Genomic DNA, 19,455 nt, shown 5'->3' with positions numbered 1-19,455 from the left:
AGTGATTTATACGGTACATGTGCGTTTCCTTCTCCCACTGGTGTCAAACAACAATTCCCTGGCCTTTCCTTATGCTAGTCTTATGGGGACTGTTATTCCCAGCTTTTGTTTTTTTTAAAAAAAGGTTGTCATCTTCTAGCACAGTCATATTGCAAAGTGCATACACATGTATTTTATCTTTCTGTGCAAAGAAAGAGTTTTAATAAAGATGTGTGTAATGTTTGGTTATGTCTTGCGGCTCTCCGACATCTGACGTTTATTCTATGTGGCTCTTATTTTAAGCAAGTTTGGCCACCCCCGCCCCAGACGCTGGGAAGCTTGAGATGTGTAGAACAACCACTCGGAGCCACCTATCTGTGGGACAGCAAAAGAGGTCTTGTGGCTGTCGACTAGGGGCCCCAACATGGTCCCCAGGAACGTCACAGTTCTTGCTTAACGCCTTTTCTGGTTTCTGCCAAAGGCTCTTGCCCTGTAATGCTTTTATTGGCTCTGAAGATTGGATTGGCTTTGCAGATGTTTAAATGCTTTAGTGGCCAGCTTCGAATGTGTTGGTTTTATTCTCAATCCCCTTTCCTCAGTGTCTTTATCCCTCTTTTGCCCTGCACTTGGGTTTCCCCTAAGTGGGTGGATGAAAGAAAGTACAATTCCCAAATGTTCTAAGACAGAGCTGGTGCTTGAAATGCTGAACGGTTACCATCAGTTACACATACATGATTGGGGTTTTTAAAAATTATGTGTTAGATGCAGAAAGTGGACAGAGGTGGCGTACTGGCGTTCTTTCCCCTAACAGGATTCAGGCAGGGACACCCAACAAAGTTGACAAGCGATAGGTGGGAGACGGTGGGGGACTTCTACTACTTGACTCCATGAGTAAGAGATGGAACGTGCCGCTGGTGGAGGTAGTAAGGGACAGGCATGGATTTAAAAAAGGGGGGTGATTCATGAAGGAGGGGTCTATCGATGGCTACTTGCCAGGATGACTAAAGCGTACCCCAGAAACTAGCGCTAGCAGGTAACATCAGGGAATAATAATAATAACATTTAATTTATACCCCGCCCTCCCCGCCAAAGCAGGCTCAGGGCGCCAGACTAGGCCTCTGTCCTCAGTTGGTTTGGTCTCCGGGGGCAACTGGCTGGCTGCTGTATGAGACTTGGATCCCTGATCAGATCCAGTAGGGCTTTCTGTATGTATGGTTGCCAATTTCCAGGTGGGGCCTGGAGCTCTCCCAGAATTGCATTTGAACAAGATCAGTTTCCCTGGACAAAATGGCCGCCGTTGGGAGTGGACACTCTGGCATTGTACCCCACTGAAGCCCCTCCCCAAACGTTTGCCCTTTTCCAACATCCACTCCCAAAATATCCAGAAATCTTCCCAAGACCTGGTAACCCTGTCCTGTGTCAAGATTGCTACCACCTCTGCCTCTATGAAGAACTCTGGCAGGTCAATGTATATTAAACCGTGCTAGGCTGCAGATGAGAATGCCGCAAGTGGAATTGATCGGCCTAAATTCCTGTTGGAGCAGGTAGCGGGATTGGGGGTGGCTAGGAGGGGGGCGCCTTTATCCAGGAGAACCATATGTGGGCAAACTCAGTTTCCCCCTCCAGCCTGTTCTCCTTTACGATTTCTGCTGGAATGCAACTTTGGCTGGGCCGTAAACTGCCTGGGGAGGAGTTGGGGAGGGTGGGGGGAGAGCATATTTTGTCCACGTTTCGCTTCCAGACACCCAAACAGGCGCTCGGGCCAGCTGCTGCAAGCAGCTGTAATCAATGACCTCTTTGCCGTTGGTGGTGTTTATGTACATTGCTGTGGCAACCGAGGCAGGCCGAGCATGGGGGGGGGGGGGAGAGGAGGGAGACGAGAGACTCCATGCAGCTCGAGTGTAAGGCTGCGACCAGTTTGTGAAGACATTTGTCTCTTTGACTCACTTCTCCAAGCCAGCTGGCAGCTTGGAGAATGCATTTAAAGTTGCTTTCTTTCCACTTCTCCCTCCCCCATCTATTTCCCTTCCTTCCTTCCCTCCTTTACTTTCCTTCCTTTCCCTTTCCTTCCTTCCTTCCTTCCTTCCTGGGCTCTTTTTCTAGCAGGAGCTCCTCTGGATATTAAGCCACGCCCCCCTGAGGTAGCCAATCCTCCAAGAGCTTAGAGGGTTCTTAATACAGGGCCTACTGTAAGCTCCAGGAGGATCAGCTACCTCAGGGGGGCGTGGCCTAATATGCAGAGGAGCTCCTGCTAGAAAGAGCCCTGCGTTCCCTCCCCTCCCCTCCCTCAAACATCTGACATACATTCTATGTGGCTCTTAGGTTAAGTAAGTTTGGCCACCCCTGGGCAATACCTTCCCATTTTTATGTCACTTGGGGAAGCAAGATCCTATTTTTCTGTGACAATTCCTCCGTCCTCGTAACCAGCATCGATGGAAGAAATGACCTAATTTTAGTTTTCAGAGTAGTGTAATATGTATAGATGGCAGGATTAAACCCTCCTGTGTGCTTAAAGTAGCCCTCCTAGCGTAGAATTCGGTACCTTTGTGATCTGGAATGTCATTCTTACCAAGTTGCTTTGGCTCCTCATTGGAGTGAAAAGCTGGCTATAAATAGCTACCTAAAAATAAACAGCCAGGGTAGGTATAATCTAGTACGTGTGTGTGTGTGTTGTAAATGGCTGCACTACAGTTTTTAAAATAGCCAACCCAGTCTAATTCAAATCCAAGTTGACCTTTACTGACATAAAAACCCAGTCTGGTTGTTAATAACTTTAAGCCTGGTGAACCTGTTGAACGAATCCTTATGCTAGCCTGTAAATGTATGACTCTCTGATGGTTTCCCCTATGCAGGGGGGTCAAACATGCGGCCCAGGGGCCAAATCAGGCCCCAAGAGGGCTCCTTCTGCTTCTCTCTTGCTTCCTTCTGCATCACAGCTTGCTTTGCCAGGCTTGCTCAATCGCACAGGAGCTACAGAGCAAAGCGTCTATTTTCTCCATTGGCTGAGGCTCCTCCCTTGGGAAGGAAGGAAGGAAGAAGGAATAGCTCACTTTGCCAGGCTCTCTCAATCGCACAGCAGAGCTATTGAGCCAAGCCTCTCTTCCTTCTATTGGCTGAGGGAATAAGAAGGAAAAAGCCAGAGCTTCCTTTGCCCAGTTCCTTGGAGCGCACAGGAGAGATACAAAGAAAGCATTTCTGAGACCAACGAGTGCTAATATTTTAAGCATGTTTTATTTCAAGCTTTTAAAAAATCTCTGCGTTTGTCTGTATCCTTTACAAAATTTGTGTCTTTGCTACCTGGCTTGACATTTTATGACACACATGGCCTGGCCCGACAAGTTCTCATTTAGGTCAGATCCGGCCCTCATAACAACGAGTTCAACGCCTCTGCCCCATAGCATTCTGGGAATGGCAGATGGGAACTCTTTGGTCAGGATTCCTTGTATGTGAGCACTTTATACCCTTCTGCACAGCGTTTTTCGGGCAGGAGCAGAGCTCCGCCTAGGTTGGCCAGGGCTCCAGTTGGCACACTGGGGACGGTACAGGGAAGCATCTTTAAATGCCTTCCCAATGGCTTCAGCCTTCCCCAACGCCAACTATAGAGCCCATGGTACTCCAGGAAGGCTCCTTGCCCACCACGGCCCCCCCTGCCACCGCCCGCCTTCCCTTCCTCCCTCCCTGGTGCTGCAACGCAGTGCCGCACTCCATCGTCCCCCCCATCATAGTACACAACACCAAGGCTGGGCCCCACCGGCTTCAATGCGGGTGGCACACCATCTAATGCTTTGGAGCGCACGGGGGAAAAGGCTTCTCCCCCCTCCTTCCTGGAATCGGAAGTGAGGGGGAGTGAAGCCTTCTCCGATGTGTGCCTCAAAGCATCAGAACAGTGGTCTCGAACTCATTTGCTATGAGGGCCGGATCTGACATAAGTGAGACCTTGCTGGGCCGAGCCATGTTGGACCAGGCCTGGGTGTACCTATTTGAGATTAGGTAGCAAAGATATAAATGTTATAAAGGACACAGACAAACATAATTAAATGTTGTTTTTTAAAAACTTAAACCATGCTTAAAACATTCACATTTGCTGGTTAAAAAGTGCTTTCTTTGTATTTCTCCCATGGGATCCAGGGAACTGGGCAAAGGAAGCCCTGGCTATTTCTTTCCTTCCCCAGGGGACCAGGAAGGGGAGGATCCTCAGCCAATAGAAGGAAAAGAGGCTTAGATCAGTTGCTCTGCTGTGTGACTGAGCAAGCCTGGCAAAGCAAGCTGAGATGCAGAAGGAAGCAAGAGAGGGAGAAGGAAGCAGACAAGAGCCAGTTGCTCGGGGGCCTGATAGGAGCCCTCTGAGGGTCTGATTTAGGGTTGCCAATCCCCAGGTGGGGACTGGGGATCCCCCGGTTTGGAGACCCTCCCCCCACTTCAGGGTCGTCAGAAAGCGGGGGGGGGGGGAGGGGAGGGAAATGTCTGCTGGGAACTCTGTTATTCCCTATGGAGATTTATTCCCATAGAAAATCATGGAGAATTGATCCGCAGGTATCTGGGGCTCTGGGGAGGCTGTTTTTTGAGGTAGAGGCACCAAATTTTCAGTATAGCATCTAGTGCCTCTCCCCAAAATACCCCCCATGTTTCAAAAAGATTGGACCAGGGGGTCCAATTCTATGAGCCCCAAAAGAAGATGCCCCTATCCTTCATTATTTCCTATGGAAGGAAGGAATTGAAAAGGTGTGCCATCCCTTTAAATGTGAAGGCCAGAACTCCCTTGGAGTTCATTTATGCTTGTCACACCCTTGCTCCTGGCTCTGCCCCTAATGTCTCCTGGCTCCACCCCTAAAGTCTTCTGGCTCCACCCCCAAAGTCCCCAGATATTTCTTGAATTGGACTTGGCAACCCTAGTCTGATTTGGCCCCCGGGCTGCATGTTTGACACCCCTGCATTAGATGGTACACCAGCCGCATTAAAGCCGGTAGGGCCTAGCCTCAGTGCGCTCCTCTGAACGTGCCGGGGAGGGGGGGGTTGGGGGCAGGCAAAGCGCAAGGGAAGGGAGGGGGCGGGCGGCAGTAGCTGCGGTGGCAAGGGGGAGGCAAGCAGGCAAACTAGGCGGTTGTCATGGGCACCGGGGGGGGGGAGCCCAATTCGGCGCCCTCTCCTCCCGGTGCCCTAGGCAACCACCTAGTGGGCGAGCTGGCCCTGGCAGCGGATGCACCAGGGAAGGCACAGGGGAGCTCCTGCTGGGCTTTTTCTTATGTACCGTCTCGGTTCTATATAGAGATGTGTCAACCCAGGCCTTCTTCACCCATCCACTGGTTTTGCCCTTTTCTTCAGTGTATAAAGCTCTTGCTGACAAATCCACTTCCTTGCATTTGACCGGATGTTTAAGTGCACTTAAGGCAAATTTCTGCTCCAATAAACATGCCGCAAGTTCTTTTCTTTTTAAAAATTTCCAGTTACGTGGGGAAAGGGAAGTACCAAGCTAGTTTAACTATGCGTTGTATGCACTGAAGTCATCTTCAGGTTCACAGCCTTCCGAGCTGCCGTGCCTTGGACTTAAATTCGCCTCTTCCCCTTTGGAAAACGGCAAGTCGAAAGCCTCGTCACGCATCTGACCAGAGAAGCGTAACAATCCAATTTACTTGGCGAAGGATTCACTTCAATTTCAGGCTGCACTGCTGATAATTTTGAAACCATTTCCAAAAGAGATCTAGGTGCTAATAATAGCTCGCGCGAGCCAGTTTCCCAGTTCTGATTAGTCTTGCTTGTGTTGGCACCATTGTTGAACGTGTTGCCTTGGAGTTGTTTGTTGATCTGGGCTTGCAGAGGCTTTCTCTGCCAGAATTAAAAGCAGCTTTGAAATGGGGTTCGCAGAGGCCCTCGGTTCAAAACACACGGAGTCCTTGGATGTGCATGGACTGGCGTCACACCCATCCAAACCTTTGGTGCTCCTCTATTAGGAAATTGATTTTTTGATATGACTGGATGAACTGATGTAACCCAGCTTTTTAAGGAAGATGCATGCAGTTACATTTATTTACAAAACTTATATATATTTTTCCCCTATCCTATCAGGGCTACCAAGGTGAATATGGCTTCCAACCACTGGACATGGCCTTCTCCAGGATGGCACCAGTCCTATATTGCCTACACAGAGTGCCAAAAGGTAAAGGTAGTCCCATGTGCAAGCACCAGTCGTTTCTGACTCTGGGGTAACGTCACATCACAACATTTTCATGGCAGACTTTTTTTTTATGGAGTGGTTTGCCCTTGCCTTCCCCAGTCATCTACGCTTTCCCCCTTGCAAGCTGGAGACTCATTTTACCAACCTTGGAAGGATGGAAGGCTGAGTCAACCTAGTACATTCATAATAGTTCTCATGTGCTTCCTAGGCAATGAGGTGAGAAAAGTGTTTTATCAGCCCAGTGAGACTAGCTAGATTTTGATGGGTTAAAGGGCAAAGGGTTAGATCTTCAGAGAGAAAGATTTGTCAATCCAGTGAATGCAAGATTATTCCCAAGGGGTAGCCAGGTTAATGGGTTAGAGAATAAATTGATGGGTTTGGATAAGAGAGAATTAAAGGGTTTGGAACACTTTCCCTATGAAGAGAATTCAAGGGTTGGAACACTTTCCCTATGAAGAAAGGTTAAAACGCTTGGGGCTTTTTAGCTTGGAGAAATGTCAACTGAGGGGTGACATGATAAGAGGTTTACAAGATTATCCATGGGATAGAGAAGGCAGAAAAAGAAGTCCTTTCTCACAACACAAGAACTCGTGGGCATTCAATGAAATTGCTGAGCAGTCGGGTTAGAACAGATAAAGGGAAGTCCAAAGGGTGGTTAACACATGGGATAACACAGGAAGTGGTGGCAGCTGCAAGCATAGACAGCTTCAAGAGGGGATTGGAGAAACATATGGAGCAGAGGTCCATCAGTGGCTATTAGCCACAGTGTATTGTTGGAACTCTCTATCTGGGGCAACTGATGCTCTGTATTCTTGGTGCTTGGAGTGGGGGGGGTGGGAGGGCTTCTAGTGTCCTGGCCCCGCTGGTGGACCTCCTGATGGCACTTGGGAGTTTTTTGGCCACTGTGTGACACAGAGTGTTGGACTGAATCGGCCATTGGCCTGATCCAACATAGCTTCCCTTAATTTCTTATGTTCTAGAATCAGTTAAGAACGTAAGAACATAAGAGAAACCATGTTGGATCAGGCCAATGGCCCATCCAGTCCAACACTCTGTATCACACAGTGGCCAAAAATTTATATATATACACACATATATATATACACACTGCGGCTAATAGCCATTAATAGACCTCTGCTCCATATTTTTATCTAACCCCCTCTTGAAGCTGGCTATGCTTGTAGCCGCCACCAACTCCTGTGATAGTAGATTCCACATGTTAATCACCCTTTGGGTGAAGAAGTACCTCCTTTTATCCATTCTAACCCGACAGCTCAGCAATTTCATTGAATGCCCACGAGTTCTTGTATTGTGAAAAAGGGAGAAAAGTACTTCTTTCTCTACCTTCTCCATCCCATGCATAATCTTGTAAACCTCTATCATGTAACCCCGCAGTCGACGTTTCTCCAAGCTAAAGAGCCCCACACGTTTTAACCTTTCTTCATAGGGAAAGTGTTCCAAACCTTTAATCATTCTAGTTGCCCTTTTCTGCACTTTTTCCAATGCTATAATATCTTTTTTGAGGTGCGGTGACCAGAATTGCACATAGTATTCCAAATGAGACCGCACCATCGATTTATACAGGGGCATTATGATACTGGCATTATGATACTTGTGTGTCTCTTGTGATGGAAGAAGTGAGGTTATATCAAACAGTGATGGGACAGATCTCATGAAATTTTGGAAGCCGCTTTGGACCACTGATCCATCTTTCCCAGTGTGGGACAGTCTGGTTTCCAGAAATTGACCAGGGTCTTGGGCAAAGGTCTCATGTCTTACAGCCTTCGAACTGGAGATGCCCAAGCCTTAGATCTGAGACTTGTGTTACATGGGAACCTTAGAATTTCTCTTTGCGCCCTGCTTCGCTTCAGAGCCTGCTGGGGCACCCTGGAAGAATTGTTTTCTACATCGACGCTTTCCAAAACGTTGATGACTCCACAAGTGTTTCCAGATGGATATATCTCCTGCACAACCCCAAAATGCTGCAAAGAATTCTGGAATATGTTTTTCGAGAACTATTTATTGGCCATTGTGGAGCCAAAGGTGAGAGGTTAGAAACAGCAAAAAATGATGCCCATTTTCAGTCTTTAACTTATCAGATGTTTTGCGTTTTGAATCTTACTCAATTTCTCTTTCCAGCAACGCCATCCGAAGCAGAGCAACCCTCTTCCCAGCCAGTTGAAGTCAATGGGCGTAGAACGGTGTCACTTCAGTTAGGATTGCTATAGGTACCCAGCACATGATGCCTTGTGCTTTCGCACTTCCATGTGAATACAGAGAAAACACTGGATCAGGCCTTGGGTCTGTCGTAAGAGAGCCAGTTTGGTGTAGTGGTTAAGTGTGCGGACTCTTATCTGGGAGAACCGGGTTTGATTCCAAACTCCTCCACTTGCAGCTGCTGGAATGGCCTTGGGTCAGCCATAGCTCTCGCAAGAGTTGTCCTTGAAAGGGCAGCTGCTGGGAGAGCTCTCTCAGCCCCACCCACCTCACAGGGTGTCTGTTGTGGAAGGGAGAAGATATAGGAGATTGTAAGCTGCTCTGAGTCTCTGATCCAGAGAAAAGGGTGGGGTATAAATCTGCAATTTTTCTTCTTTGGAGAGCCAGTTTGGTGTAGTGGTTAAGTGTGCAGACTCTTATCTGGTAGAACCAGGTTTGATTCCCCACTCCTCCGCTTGCAGCTGCTGGAATGGCCTTGGGTCAGCCATAGCTCTGGCAGAGGTTGTCCTTGAAAGGGCAGCTGCTGTGAGAGCCCTCTCCAGCCCCACCCACTTCACAGGGTGTCTGTTGTGGGGGAGAGAGATAAAGGAGATTGGGAGCCACTCTGAGACTCTTCGGAGTAGAGGGCGGGACATAAATCCAATATCTTCATCTACCTCACAGGGTGTCTGTTGTGGGGAGGGGGAACGAAGGGAAAGGAGATTGTGAGCCGCTCTGAGACTCCTCAGAGAGGAGGGCAGGATATAAAGCCAATACCTTCATCTACCTCACAGGGTGTTTGTTGTGGGGCAGGGAGATAAAGGAGATTGTGAGCCACTCTGAGACTCTTCAGAGTGGAGAGCGGGATATAAATCCAATATCTTCTTCTTATCCAGCTCCCTGTTACTGGCTGTGACTCATCAGAGGCCTCCTGGAAACTCCTAAGAAGGGGACACAGACTACATTTTTTTTCCCTCCAGTCCTTTTGTCTTGAGCGCCAGTTTGGTGTCGTGGTGAAGTGTGCGGACTCTTATCTGAGAGAACAGAGTTTGATTCTCCACTCCTCCATTTGCACCTGCTGGAATGGCCTTGGGTCAGCCAGAGCTCTTGTAGGGCAGCTTCTGGGAGAGCTCTCTCAGCTCCACCTACCTTCAGGGTGTCTGTTGTGGGGGAAGAAGATAAAGGAGATTGTGAGCCGCTCTGAGACTTTGATTCAGAGAGCAGGGCGGGGTATAAATCTATGGTCGTCTTCTTCTTCTGGTAACCAGTGCTGGTAAAGGAAAGTGTCCTCAAGTCACAGCTGATTTATGGCAATCCTGTAAGGTTTTCAAGGCAAGAGACGAATAGAGACCGTTTGCCACAGTGTATTGTTGGAACTCTCTGTCTGGGGCAGTGATGCTCTGTATTCTTGGTGCTTGGGGGGGGGCACAGTGGGGAGGCTTCTAGTGTCCTGGCCCCACTGGTGGACCTCCTGATGGCACCTGGGTATTTTGGCCACTGTATGACACAGAGTGTTGGACTGGATGGGCCATTGGCCTGATCCAACATGGCTTCTCTTCTGTTCTTATGTCTGGGGCAATGATGCTCTGTATTCTTGGTGCTTGGGAGGGGCAACAGTGTGAGGGCTTCTAGTGTCCTGTCCCCACTGGTGGACCTCCTGATGGCACCTGGGTTTTTGGCCACTGTGTTGGACTGGATGGGCTATTGGCCTGATACAACATGGCTTCCCTTACGTTCTTATGTTCCCAAATTATGTGTACCTCCAAAAGTTTGTGAGCAGAACATGAAGACAGCGGCCTTCCCCTTTGTTGGTTGTATCTAGAATCTTGTTTTAAGAGGTAGACTTCTCCTGAAATGGATGTTCTTTTTAGCAGCCAGGTACCTGTTCTTTCTGAATGTTATATCTGTTTAAAAACTACCCCACCCCCCCGCAAATTTAGTGTCGTTGCTGCAACTTTTAGTGATGAAGTCCTTAAATGAATTTCATTTGTGCACAACAAGCAGTTTCTTCTGTCTGTTGATCCGCTGAACCATTTTATGGGTGACTCAGAGGAGCAGACTCCTCTCTGCTCTTAGGTTTGAAATTGGATCTCTCAAGATAAGCAGCGGTAATTTATAGACTGTATCAGGAAATGCTGGAGTGCTGAGGGGACTTAATGGAATAAGCAGAGGCTGTCTGTTGCATCTCTGTGTGGATTCCTGTTCTGGCTTTCTGCAAATAAGTTCTGCCGTTTGGCCGCAGCAGATGTGATTGAACCGTACAGCTGCATTTACCACAGAGCTATGACCTCTCCTCTCCCACAAATAAATCCGTGTCTGCTTTTATATGCAGAAGGTCTCCGATTCAATCCCAGTGCCAGTTTGGTGTAGTGGTTAAGAGCATGGACTCTAATCTGGGAGAACCAGGTTTGATTTCCCCCTCCTCCACTTGCAGCTGCTGGAATGGCCTTGGGTCAGTCACAGTTCTCAGAGCTGTTCTCTCAAGAGCAGTTCTCTCAGAGCTCTCTCAGCCTCACCTGCCTCACAAGGTGTCTTGTTGTGAGGAGAGGATGGGAAAGGAGATTGTAAGCCACTTTGAGTGAAGAGCAGGGTATAAATCTAATCTCCTCCTCCTCCTCCTTCCTCAAGTGTTCAGAAGGACCATTGTCTGTTAAAGCCCCTGCAGAATAGCTTCCTGTCGGAGTAGACAACATTAATCTAGGACAGGGATGTCAAACATGCAGTTTGAGGGTTGAATCAGGCCCCTGGGGGGCTCCTATCAAGCCCCTGAGCAACTGGCTGTCATCTGCTTCCTTCTCTCTCTCTCTCTCTTGCTTCCTTCTGCATCACAGCTTGCTTTGCAAGGCTTGCTCAATCGCACAGGAGCTACAGAGCAAAATCTCTATTTTCTCTATTGGCTGAGGCTCCTCCCTTAGTGAGGAAGAGGGGAGGAATAGCTTGCTTTGCCAGACTCTCTCAATCGCACAGCAGAGCTACTGAGCGAAGCCTATCTTCCTTCTGTTGGCTGAGGCTCCCACCCCAATCCCCTGGGAAAGGAAGGAAAAAGCCAGAGCTTCCATTGCCCAGTTCCCTGGATCCCATGGGAGAAATACAAAGAAAGCATCTTTAAGACCAATGAGTGCTAACGTTTTAAACATGTTTTAAGTTTTTAAAAATATACCGTATATATGTTTTTTGTCTGTGTTCTTTATAAAATTTATATCTCTGCTGCCTAATCTTAAATAGGTACACACATGCCCGGCCCAACATGGCCCAGCCCGGCTCAACAAGGTCTCATTTAGGTCAGATCCGGCCCTCATAACAAATGAGTTTGACACTCCTGATCTAGGAGGACACTGACAGGGCTCCATGGTCGGCAGGATCATACATGAGAAAAGACAGGAGTTTCCATGTTGTTTCTCTGCATGAGTATCAGGTCTGACTTCTTTGCAACCAGGAGATGTGCCTGGGTGAACATCGAACGGCAACACACAGGTGGTGGGTTCTTTTTTTAGGGCCTATAACGCCAGTTCTAAAAATAAACCGGTGGGGGAGGGGGTTGTAATGGATTCCTGATGTTTTAATCGGTACCATAGAAACAGTAAGAAGTAGCCAGAAAAGAAAAACAGCTCACAGCGGAGCACGGTTGAGTTCCGGATCTGTCCAGGCTCCCATTTTGATTTACGAGTCACTCGCCGTCTTGTCCGCCCTTCAGACAGAAAACTATTTGAACCAGCTGCCAGATGTTTTGTCTGACTTGTGTGTTTTACAGCTTGCTTACTGTTTAGCAAGAACTCTCCTCCTGCTTGGAATTCACAGCGCCCTGGCGCGGTCCAGTCCTGTTTTTCCTCCCCTCCCTCCTCCTGCCCTTTCCCCACTCGGGAACACATGAATTTCGGACAGCTTGCCCCTTATCGAGCTATGGCGAGTTGTGAGCCAAGCTGTTCTGTTTTGCAACGTTGCCTAAACGTGCAGATGCACGCTTAGGCTATTTTGGTGCTTTTCCGTCCTTTAGGCAAAGTACTGGCTTCCACTTTATAAACGGCATGAATTAAGACCAGGCCCAGGCTGCAGAAGGCTTATGGAAGTACCTTCGAGTGCTTTGGGCTTGTAGAATCTGGGGTCCAGCGGTGATTCTGCACAGCATGCCAAAAATACTACCTGAAAACCTGTCAAGAGACGCTCATGGGGTCTCAACCGGCCTTTCTCTCAAAAAGGGCTCTGACCCTACAAATGGTCCTTACGATCAGCAACCTAGCAACTTTGGGTAATACCCGGCCCCAGAGACATCCATTTGGCCTCAACGAGGGCCAGGGCCTTTTCAGCTCTGGCCCCTGCCTGGTGGAATGAGCTCCCTCTGGAGATCCGGGCCCTGCGGGATCTGCTTCAATTCCCCAGGGCCTGTAAAACAGAGCTCTTTCGTCAGGCTTTCAGCTGAGGCAGTGGGCCTCACTTGTTACCGGCCTCTCCCCTCCCCTCACTCATTCCATCCCAGCACTACAAGATCTGCTGAACCTGCACAATAGGTCACGTCTGTGAGGCAGAATCTGCCATCTTAGTCTTTGTAATTTTAGATTTTATATATTTTAAATTGGTCTTTTACTGTTTTTACTGTTGACTGTTTTTATGATGTAACCCGCCCTGAGCCTGTTCTATGGGAAGGGCAGGCTAAAAATTGATTGAATGAATGAATAAATGAATGAATGAATGAATGAATGAATGAATGAATGAATGAATGAATGAATGAATGAATGAATGAATGCTACTGATCCAACTTGTCTAGCTACCATTTGGGGTGCAAGGAAGCCAAGCGATTCTAGCCCTAAGGTCTTGTGAGCTTCCAATCCATTGCAGAATGAAAGGAAAGATGGCCACCAGTTTTACTACTTGCAGTAGAAAAATGGTCAGCGACGGGATCGGCCTGTGTTGAATGGGCGTTCAGTTGTGAGGCCATAGATGGTGGGCATACAACTGGTAAGCGGGGCGGGGGGGGGGAGTCTCTTTTATCGAGCTTCCGCTAATGGTTAAGGCATCACTTCTGCAAACTCATTTAGATACATACAGAGGAAATAGAAGCTTTTTTGTTTAAAACAATTTTATCCAGTAACATATGGTAACAATCAATTCTTGCATTATTAATCACTTCTTTTTATCTATCCCATATATTACGTACTTTTCTAACCCCTCCTCCCCCCGTTACTTGACCCCCGCCAGTGTTGTATACTTAAAATAGTAATATTTAAAGGTACCCTTGACTAATAAAACAAAATTTCTATTTTTCTTTCTTTTAAGACTTTATCATTATCAAAAATTGTCCAATGTCCCTTTTAATTTCCACTCTTTTTCTATATAACTTCTAAACTTCCACTCTAACTTAAAAGTTTCTAGATCATTTATCCACATCGGATAAACGGCAGGTGTTTGAAGGAAGGAAGGCAATAGTTGGGAGGTGAGGTGAAATAAAGCAGCTTTAACTTTAAAAGCATTCTCTAAGCTGCTGGCTGGCCTTGGCTTGGAGAAGTGATTTAAAGAGAGAAATGCCTTCTCAAGCTGGCTAACACGGCGATGGGGGCTTCAAGAGGGCTCTTTCACAATACCTGTTCTATGTCTATGTATGTGCATGGGATCTCCCCCTCCCCATCCATCTGTACCATGAAGAATAGCTGAAATGACCAGAACCTCTTGTGAACTACAGAGGAGGCCACCCACTGCATCTCTGCCGGCTGGTAATTCTGTCACCCCGCAGGGCCCTGGTGTGACTGGGCCATTCAGCTGCTCATTTCATACCAGCCCTTGCCACAGGCAAATAACCCTATCCCATCTCTGCATTTATACAATCCCAGCACACTTGAACGTCTGGCCTCTGAGGAGTCTGCCTGTTGCATCTCTGTATGAGTCATCACTCTGGACTCGTCTCATTCCAGTCAGGAATGAACTCCCTCACTCACACAGAAGCAAAAGTTCCTTTTGCATAGACAGCTGTTTGCTGTAACTTCAGGAGACGTGAATTAAATGAGTGTAACTGTAATTGCGATGTTTGAGACTTGAAGGGGAAACAGATATAGTGGGAGACAATTACACACACACACACACACACGGTTGCTGTAATGTAAAAACCACCTGCAACCCTCTTTCAAACCTTGAGAAATGGATTGGAAGCAGTTTCTGGAGAGGACCGTTGGGCGATATTTATATAACGAGTTCTTGTCTGGGTTTTTATGTTCTCACCAGCTCTGTGCTTTTGTTCCTAGCGAGCCTCCTGTTGACTGTTAGCGCTGAACTCTGACATCTGATGTCCTGAGAACAGGGTGTGTGATTTTAAAACATATATATATATATATATTAGGAAGTTGCTTGGCCCTGATGCCTTACTTCCTAGCAGAGCTGCACTGAAATGCTACCCAATGGCATCCCCCAAGAGAAATCCAAGCAAAACTTTCAAGCAAATCACAGACAGAGAGAGGTTTCCGTATCTGGGAGACGTTCCAAAAGCTTGTCTTTAAAAATGGAAAAAGAAGCAATACTTTACACCAAAAAGGGGGGGGGGTTACTCGTGAGATAAGGATATATGCTGGTAATTTTTTGTGGCCAATTTAAGTGACTGTGCAAAAAGCAACTGAATTTAACTTGGCTTGAGGCCAATCCACACTCCTGAACTAACAAATAGAGGATTTGGGTTGTTGTTAATCTGTACATAATTGAGAACTAATTCTAGGTTCTGGTAGACCCCTCAGCGACAAAGTGGCTGCGGGGAGGAGAGAGTGGATGTTCAACGCCATTCCCACCAGCTGATGGGAAATAGTGTCTAGGCCTGCCAACTCCAGATCAGGAAATTCCTGGAGCTGCGGAGAACCGGATTTGATTCCCCACTCCTCCACTTGCAACTGCTGGAATGGCCTTGGGTCAGCCATAGCTGTTATAGGAGTTGTCCTTGAAAGGACAGCTTCTGGGAGAGCCCTCTCAGCCCCACCCACCTCACAGGGTGTCTGTTGTGAGAGAGAAGATAATGAAGATTGTAAGCCGCTCTGAGACTCTGATTCAGGGAGAAGGGCGGGGTATAAATCTGCAGTCGTCATCGTCTTCTTCTACACAGAGTCCTGGAAACTTGACGATTGTGAAATATTATAACAGAGGTGAATAGAAGAATTTATGCTATTGATGTTAAGAAGCTGTATTGCCTTACATAGTATACAGGGGCCATTTTGGAGAAAACTAGTTGGCGGAGCACATTAGCATATGCCCCTCCCAGCCAAAAACAACCCGATGCAAGAAAGGAGGGCCCCAGGTGAGCGAGGCCTGCATGGGCTGGCTAGAGATCCAGCCAGCCCAAGCAGGCCTTGCTCACCTGGGCCTCTCCTGAGCCTCCCCCCCCCCAGCCACCCGCCGCCCAAAATCACACAAGAAGTGGAGAAAGGGTGGCTCAAGCTTCTCCAGGGGTTAATGAGGGTTTCTGGGGACGTGGCCAAGCCCCTGGGGGCTGTCTATTTGCCCGCACTCCTAACCCAGGGATTGTTATGCAGATGCACCTACTATTCAATGAACAAGATAGGTGGGGAGAAGGAGGGGGAACCCTCAGAAAGGTTCGGGAGCTGTGCTCCTGTGAGCTCCCGCTGAACCAGAGGCCTGATAGTATATATAAACTGTATATTTTGTATTCTTTTTCAGTGCATCCTTTCCCCTTCCACGATCACCTGGAAACTGGCAACCCTACAATGGTTGAAACCGCAGCCGGCTGCCGTGGCCTTTCCGCTGGTCTTTGGTCCCCTCCCTGCCACGCCAAGATGCCCAGGAAAAGGCAGGTGCTCTCCTCTCTCTGTCACTGGGTGGGTTATGATGAGTCGCCCCTGGGAAGGGAAGGCCGAGGCTAGCCAGGAAGCTGGGCGGCCCCAGCCGTCTCGAGAATTTCCCTCCCATCTCTGGAATTTTACTCCAGAGATGGGAGTGGTGGTGAACAGTGTGTGGGGTGGGAGATGGCAGTGGAATAGGGTTGCCAAGTCCAATTCAAGAAATATCTGGGGGCTTTGGGGGTGGAGCCAGGAGACTTTGGGGGTGGAGTCAGGAGGCATTAGGGGTGGAGCCAAGATCAAGGCTGTGACAAGTATAATTGAACTTCAAAGGGAGTTCTGGCCATCACATTTAAAGGGACGGCACACCTTTTCAATGCCTTCCTTCCATAGGAAATAATGGAAGGATAGGGGCACCTTCTTTTGAGGCTCATAGAATTGGACTCCCTGGTCCAATCTTTTTGAAACTTGGGGGTTATTTTGGGGAGAGGCACTAGATGCTATACTGAAAATTTGGTGCCTCTACCCCCAAAAACAGCCCCCCCAGAGCCCCAGATACCCGTGGATCAATTCTCCATGATTTTCTATGGGAATAAATCTCCATAGGGAATAACAGAGTCCCCAGCAGACATTTCCCTCCCCTCCCCCCGCTTTCTGATGACCCTGAAGCGGGGGGAGGGCCTCCAAACCGGGGGATCCCCTGCCCGCACCTGGGGATTGGCAACCCTACAGTGGAATATATGTAGGGCTGCCAAGCCCCCATTCCAGGTGGGAATTCCCCCGCCCAGGAGGTTCCCAGGAAGCTCTTGGAGGATTGGCTGCATCAGGCAGGGGTGTGGCCTAACATGCAAAAGAGCTCCGGCTACAAAAAAGCCCCGATGAACAGGATCATATGAACATATGAAGCTGTCTTATACAGAATCAGACCCCTCGTCCATCAAAGTCAGTCTTGTCTACTCAGACTGGCAGCGGCTCTCTAGGGTCTCAAGCTGAGGTTTTTCATGCCTACTTGCCTTGGACCCTTTTTAGTTGGAGATGCTGGGGATTGAACCTGGGACCTTCTGCTTACCAAGCAGATGCTCTACCACTGAGCCACCGTCCCTCCCCGAAAATACTATACATAGTATTTTTTAGAACAACAACAAGGATTTTCTCAGTCACTCTCCTGTTTAGGTGCTGTATACCACAGAAGTAAGATATCGCTCTGTTCCTTTCTCTCTTGCTTTGCTTTCTCCTGTGCCCTCCTGACCGATTCAATGTACAGTGGTGACTGTGACGCGATTTGGATGGTATGCCACCCCTTCCACTGCCGCAGCTATGGGTAACTCCAGAGTCACCCCAAACGGATGGACGTTTCCGATGACAAACGTTTGGTTTGGTCCTTTAGCGGGAGACTGCATGAAGAGCCCAGCCACTGCCTGAGAGGGGGCCAGACAGGAGCTAGGCCTAGGAATCCATTTAGGGTGGGAGAGAGACAGCCGTGTGAACCAGAATTCCCGGTCTGGAGGACGCAGCTGCATCCCGTCTGGCTCGGACGGCCTGCTGAGGATGCTGCGACCCTCCCTTTCACACGCCCACATTGTCGGCTGCTTCCTTCTGAAACTGTCCTGGGATAGGAGAACCAGGCTTGCCAACTCCAGGTTGGGAAACTCCTGAAGATTTTTTTTTGGGGGGGGGGGAAGCTTAGTTTGGTGTTTTGCAGAAAGGAGGGACCTCAGAGGGGATATAAGGTTGCCAACCTCCAGGTGACACCTGAACATCTGCTATTACACTCCATGCTCCCTCTAAGCTGTGGAGTCTTGTGAGCAAAGATTCTACTTTGTGAGCTTCTGGCATTAAAGTTGTGAGCTACTGCATCAATTCGTTTGCTCTGGGGCCATTTTTTCTGAGCTGAGACAAAAATGTGTGAGCCGAAGGCTAAAATACTGTCAGCGAGCTCACACTAACTCAGCTTAGAGGGAACATTTATTTACAATTGATGATGATGATAAAGATGATGATATTGGATTTTTATCCTGCCCTATACTCTGAATCTCAGAGTCTCAGAGCAGTCACAATCAACACTCCCTCTAAGCTGCAGAGTCTTGTGAGCAAAAATTTTACTTTGTGAGCTACTGGCTTTAAATTTGTGAGCTCCTGCATAAATTAGTTTATTCTGGGGCCATTTTTCCTGAGCTAAGACGAAAGTGTGTGACCAGAGGTTTAAAAACTGTGAGCTAGCTCACATTAGCTTGGCTTAGAGGGAACACTTGTCGCAATCTCCTTTTACCACAGCTCCTTACAGCAGCTGCCCTTTTGAGGACAACTCCTGGGAGAGCTGTGGCTGCCCCAAGGCCATCCCAGCAGCTGCAAGTGGAGGAGTGGGGAATCAAACCCGGTTCTCCCAGATAAGAATCTGCGCACTTAACCACTACACCAAACTGGCTCTCCCTGGAGAAAATGGCGGCTTTGGAGGGTGGACTTTATGACCCAATACCCTGCTGAGGTGAGGCCCCTCCCATCCCCAAACGCCGACCTGCCCAGGCTTCACCCCCCAAATTGGCAACCAGACTGAGGCACGTAAAGAAGCAACAAAATGAGAGAAGGGGAGAAGGTATAAAAGATAGGTTTGCCGTGCCAACACCAGGTTGGGAAATGCCTAGAGATGTGGGGGTGGAGCCTGGTGGAGGGAGGAGTTTGAGGAGGGGAGGAGCCTCAGCATGGTACAATGCCACAGACTCCACCCTCCAAAGTTCCCCCAGGGAAATGATCTTTTTAGTTTGGAGAACACTTGTAATCCCAAGAGATCCACAGGGCCCCGCTTGGAAGTTCGCAGCCTTGGTAGCCGAACCAGGAAGGCAGCCATGGGCAAATGCAGTTGTTAGCGTTGAGCCTTCCTGCTATTTCCAGCAGTGTCCTTTGATCACAGAGTGCTTCAGACTCACGTGCTGACTTCAAGCTGCTTTTTAGTAATTGCTGGAATGTGCTTGGCCCTTCCGGAACAATCAGCTGCTGTTCTCATCAAACCAACACCCAAAAGGCAAGGTGAACTGGAGCGAGGTGCTTATTCATTATTGGCCATGCGGAGTCGTTTCCTAAATAAACCGTTCCGAGTGGTGTTCCCTCTAAGCTGAAAAAGTGTGAGCCCACTCACAGTTTTTTTAGCCTTCCGGCTCGTGCATTTTTGTCTTAACTCAAGAAGGACAGCCCCAGCAGTACATAAGAACGTAAGAGAAGCCATGTTGGATCAGGCCAACGGCCCATCCAGTCCAACACTCTGGCTGATTTCGCACTTACCTTTTACTGGCGCGACCACCCTCCTCACGCCGGCGGATCTGCAGGGATTTCGCACCAGAAGCGCCGGCG

This window comes from Heteronotia binoei, chromosome 18 (assembly GCF_032191835.1).
Source record: "Heteronotia binoei isolate CCM8104 ecotype False Entrance Well chromosome 18, APGP_CSIRO_Hbin_v1, whole genome shotgun sequence".
NCBI lineage: Eukaryota > Metazoa > Chordata > Lepidosauria > Squamata > Gekkonidae > Heteronotia > Heteronotia binoei.
This window is presented reverse-complemented; position numbering follows the sequence as displayed.